The 5779-nt window shown below is 43.5% G+C and overlaps 1 non-coding gene and 1 pseudogene across 1 annotated transcript; both read left to right on the top strand.

The window, feature by feature from the left end:
• Positions 1–4084: 4084 nt before the first annotated feature.
• LOC123451656 lies at positions 4085–4173 on the top strand. Its single transcript, XR_006632483.1, has one exon. It is a non-coding gene; the product is annotated as a small nucleolar RNA SNOR75 (small nucleolar RNA).
• A 276-nt stretch (positions 4174–4449) lies between these two features.
• Positions 4450–4523, top strand: LOC123451546 (annotated as a pseudogene).
• Positions 4524–5779: the final 1256 nt, after the last annotated feature.

The raw sequence follows: 5779 nt of genomic DNA on the forward strand, positions 1-5779 counted from the left end.
ACCTCAATGGGGATGTGTATCTCCCCAACAAGCAAATCATACTTCATCTTGACACGAGGAATAGGGCATTCAAAGCTCCCAATAAGAATCGATGAAGTTTTTTCGATAGCATTGATGCAATGTACTCGATATTGTTTCTTCAGAAAGTGCACCGTATGATCATTACCATTGACATGGAAAGTGACATTGCCTTTGTTGCAATCTATAACAGCCCCTGCAGTGTTTAAAAGGGTCTTCCGAGGATGACAGCCATGGCATCGTCCTCAGGAATATCCAAGATAACAAAGTCTGTTAAGATAGTGGTGTTAGCAACCACAACAGGCACATCCTTGCAAATGCCGATACGGAAAGCAGTTGATTTGTCGGCCAATTGCAGAGAGATTTCAACGGGTGTCAACTTATCCAGTTCAAGTCTACGATAAAGAGAGAGAGGCATAACACTAACACCGGCTCCAAGGTTGCATAAAGCAGTTCTAACGTAGTTGCCTTTAATGGAGCAAGGTATAGTGGGCACACCGGGATCACTACAAGAAATATGCTCATACATGACGTTTTTTAAGATGTCGTTGATGAATTCGTCATAAATCTATGACGATTTCATCCGAGATCGTCGTAAACCGTTTGAGGGGATCAAATCTACATCTAAATTACGATGATGTGAGTCAAAAACGTCGTAACCGCATAAGATGAGATCGTCATAACTTTTACGACGATTATAAATACATCGTAACATGTCCTAACTATGTTGCCATGTCACTCGTGGATCCATGTATCTCTCTCTCTTGTAAGTAGCTTGGTGGATCTTGCTGTGCGCGCACCGTCGGGCGGCCCGAGGCGAGATCTGGCCTCCCAGTGCCGGATCTGGGCATCCGGGAACGCGGAGACTTCTATTAGATTTTTTAGTCCGGTTCTTGTCTTTGTTCGGACGTGGGTGGATGCTGTGATCCGCCGCTGGGCTAGCGGGTTGCTTCTTCTCGGTCGAAGCATCATCGCTTTTGGCCGCACCTGCTATATGTTTGTCTAGCCATTGTGCCTCCAAGCTAGCTAGCCACGAAAACATCTTGATACTCAAGTGGTATAATATTTTGAAAAAAATGAAGTAGTCCAATTGGGCAACAAATAATTGATATTTTCTGTAATTTTTTCTATAGATTTGGGTAAAAAATCGAGTTCTGTGTCGGCCAATGAGAGATGAAAAACTGCCTTCACGCGGATCATCCAATTGAACGCGATCTGAGCCATCCACCAGCACACATCCAACGGTGGAGCCCGTCTTTGAAAAACTAAAACCCTAACCACCCACCCAACCTTTCTCCCTCTCCATATCCGATCGAGCCGCCTCTCTAGATCCGATCGAGCGCTCCTTCCTTCCCTCCCCACCACCACCAGCTCTAGCAGCTCCCTTCCGCACCGCGCCACCAACTCCGGCCGCTCCGTTCCGCCCCGCCCTCGGCTCCTTCCCATCACCACGGATCCATCACATCTATCCGATCTCGACTGGATGGTGGCGGCGGCTGTGGCGGCGGTGCTGGCCTCGTGGGTGTTCAACACGCTGGTGTACATCGTGTGGAGGCCGCGCGCCATCACCCGGCAGCTCCGCACGCAGGGCGTGGGCGGGCCGGGGCACCGGGCTACAGTTTCTTGGCCGGCAACCTCGGCGAGATCAAGCGGCTCCGCAAAGACACCGTCGGCGCCGCGCTGGACATCGGCGACCACGACTTCGTCCCCATGGTCCAGCCGCACTTCCGCAAATGGATCCCCGTCCACGGTACGAGAACCTCAGATAGACCGCAATTCCTTCTAAGTTCCAATCCGTGGTCGTCTAGTTCTTGCTCTTACGTTCTGGTCTCCTGCAGGTCGCATGTTCCTGTACTGGTTCGGTGCCAGGCCAAGCATGTGTGTGGCGGACGTGAACGTGGTGAAGCAGGTGCTCCCCAACCGCAGCGGGATGTACCCCAAGAACATCCGGAACCCGCACATCGCCCGCCTGCTCAGCAAGGGGCTGGTGCTCGCTGACGGCAACGACTGGAAGTACCACCGCAAGGTCGTCCACCCCGCCTTCAACAAGCGTTCAAGACAGAGCACTAGCTCGGTCTGCATGGCTGCTATAAGTGAATGTTTGGATTTCCATTTTGCCAACATGTGCTGTATATTCCGGATTCAGTTCAACAACGTGCGAGGTCTAGTAAGTCTCGACGACACGAAATAGGACCACGACAATCAACTTTAAGATTGAAATTCTGTTGTTACTTTGAACTTCTCACCTAAGTTATCGTACAATGCTTTTTTCTGTTGGGAGATTTTGAAATGTCATTTCTTATGTACTGTCACTTCACTTACCTTGCCTGTCGTTGCTAGTGAGGATCTTTATTCAGAGTTGGTTGCAGTTGTTGTGTTAAAATTTTAAATGCCTGACCTTGATTGGTCCATATTTTTTCCTTACTGCACTTTGGGCTTCCGTGATACAATGTTCAGCATGTGACTGTTAGTACGTACTCGAAGTATGTCCCGAACTTCATCTTATCTCGTCTTGACATCTCCGGCCCAATATGCATTTAGATAACATAGGATGGTGGTTCATACTACTTCAGTATAAGATGAATGCTCAATAGTATCAACGTCGACTTCAAATCGAATTCTACCGATTCCCTCTGTTACTCGAACTGATCTTCATGTTGCCTGTCTAGTATTCTGCATTTCTGCATTTCAGATCAATGTGACTGAGACAGTATGACAGACATACAAAATTATGTCATGTTCACTAATTACTCCGTAGTATAAGGAAATTAACTTATATAGGTTGTCCATTTTCTTACAGGATGCTAATGGTGGCGTCCCATTTTACTGGGCAGTCGATTCACAGGGTCATCTTGTAGTTTCCGACGATTATGAAATTGTGAAGAACGCTTGTGGAAAATCGTTTGCACCGTGGTTGAAGCTGATTGCGCTTGTTTGGACCTTTTATTCTACTCTTTATTAATCCAACATTAGAAACCAACATGATGTCTAATTAACTGTAAAACAAACTATCAGTTCCGGTTTAGTCTTTCACAGTTCTGAACTGTGATTTCTCCTCCGAAGTTTGGCTAGCCATTGTTCAAGACGGAGCTTTCTGCATCCAAATCAACCAATGACATGCTTGTGCTACTTAATTAGATATTTTTTCAATGAAAAATGTTGCGCCCCGCATCTAGTTAAGTTGCACATTTGCTGACGTGATCCTGTATTGGCTGTACCTTAACAGGTTATGGCCAACTCTGCGGAGAAAATTAGACTTGCTGGAAATCAAAATGTGATGGTCTGTGAGCGAGGCTCTAGGCGTTGGGACTATCGGTTCAAATGTCATGTAAGCTCCTATAAGTTGTATACCTCACATACTTGGAATAGCTTAATATCCGAGGGTGTATGTTTTCTCTTATATTGTTTCCATATTATGCACTTATGCTTAGTGAAAACTGACAACAGTCAATAACCAGTGAGAGTATCTTACTATATCATGTTCAATAATAATTACTATAGTATTCCATGATGCCTTCTTTTTTGACACGCTGAGTGTTCCCCTTCATCTTTAGGTATACTCTGCTAAGTTTTTATCAGCTTTAAGGTTGAGTACTGGGTTGCACTTCTTGGTAGCGTAATTCAGTGCTGTACGTTGCCTAGAGATACTTTGGGTTAAGATTCTAGCACGAACCATTCTTTGAGATGGTTTTTGCATTCAACTTGGCCATACATATCTTAGCACTAAACTGAATTTTGTTTGGATAGTGGTATTTGGGATGCCATGAGGTATCTGATGCTTGGTCTGCTTTCATGGCCTTGTTTCTTGTTAGATTGGCGGACATCAAGAAGCAAACGGGTTTTTGCGACACTGGCTGCTCTCATACAAGGAGTTTCCTTTTACTATACCTCGTTTACACCTATCAACTATATTGTTCTTTCTGCAGCTGGTTTTTGTGGTTGATTCATCAGTGATGATCAACACTTATTAGGTGTCTCATGATACTGTATATTATTAAACCGTGCATCTTCGGCATCTGAAGTCATGTTTTTGTATCTCTACCCACTCTTAATTTTTTTAGTTGGTTCTTTGTGTGATGATGAAAACAGATCACGAGTCTGATGTAATCCATTCTATTAAACCATGTTGACAATCGAGGCATTTGTCTGAGAGAGCATTAATTCATTTATTTTTATTTTTCTGTTTTCAAATATGATTGTTTTTGACATTAAGACAGACAGTTTGTGATCTATTTGATGATAATTTCCTCCTACTTATTCCGAATGTCCAGTAAGCAGCACATTTTGTCATGGATGCTGTATAGTTGTCTTGTCTTAAGTAAATAGAAACTCCTACACCATTTTTTGTTTGCTGTGAGAAGTGATGATAACATATCCATACCACGTTTCTGCACTTATTTTGATTATCAATTGCTTCTTTCCTTGGATTATATGGACCTGAGGATACTTTCCCCAAATTATCGACTATGACTATACAATGCGTTTATAAACAGGTTTTGCTCTACTATGACACATATGCTTTGAAGCTTCAACGTATTAAGAATGTCTTTATAAACCTGTAGGTATCAGGTCTTTGGATAGTCGACATTGTAGACACGTTTTTCTCTACTATAACACATATGTTCTAAATGATTAACTGACCGATAGGTGGACTGAAATCTGCTACATTGCTATTGTAGAAGAGACGCTAGTTCTTAGATTATATTAGTTTTACCTTAAGGCTGTAATCCCTCATATCTTGTTAGCATATTTTGTAGACATTATTTAGTTCGTTGGTGTCTTGATACTTCAGAAAAATCATTCAACTTAAGAAGCCGCTGCCGGCGTATATATACTATATATAGCTAACTGTTGCTAAAATGAGCTTTTCTTTAAAAGTTTAAAAGTTTTCTAGTTTTCCATTCAAACTTATCTAGGCGTTCATAAGTAAAATGTGCAATCATGCCTTACTCTTTGATATTGCAATTATAGTGCCAGCGCTCCGTGGGAAGGATTATGGGAAGACAAAAATGAGTTATCCAGATTACACTCAAACAGAGTCAGGCCTCCAATACAAGGTTCTTACACTGCCATCGATGATTCCTGCATAATACTCAAAAGTTCAGATTTAACAATTCTCATGAGGAATTGCAGGACTTGTGGGTTGGAGATGGCCCATCCCCAAAGAAGGGAGAGACAATAGTGGTGAGTAGCAAGCATCACACTTGCATTGGATTCTAGCTCATTTTGCATGTATGTTCTTACAACCTGATCACAGTTGCAGTTTTCCTCACGGATCGCTTCATTTCATCAGTTGTGATCACTGATCTCTATGATCTGGTTGCAGATATGGAGATGGACGAGTGCCTGCACAACTGGCGCGATGAAAATACCAACATCACCGCCTGCAGGGTATAGCATCCATCATTCCTTCTCTGAATAAACAACATTCCAGATTGTTGCAGTGGTGTTTGTCCAATTGATTGTCACAACAGTTTGAGACTCACCAGTGTGCATGTTGGCGACACCGACACTGCAGGACACGTACATGGGGAGGGTGTGCGAGTGCCCGGTGGTGGACGCTGTCCAGTACGAGGGGGACGGGTACATGAAGCAGGTTTCCTCTCACCTCCTTGATCTACTCTGGAACAAGTACTGGGTCAACACATTGTCTTCGTCACCACTTCTGGGCAATAGGGATTATGTTGCTGGACAAATATTTGATTTAGGTAAAGCATTCCCTTGTAGGAATATTTCTGGAACTTGTTTTCTGGTTAGTTTG

The sequence above is a fragment of the Hordeum vulgare genome, chromosome 4H, assembly GCF_904849725.1.
Source record: "Hordeum vulgare subsp. vulgare chromosome 4H, MorexV3_pseudomolecules_assembly, whole genome shotgun sequence".
In the NCBI taxonomy this organism is placed as follows: Eukaryota; Viridiplantae; Streptophyta; class Magnoliopsida; order Poales; family Poaceae; genus Hordeum; species Hordeum vulgare.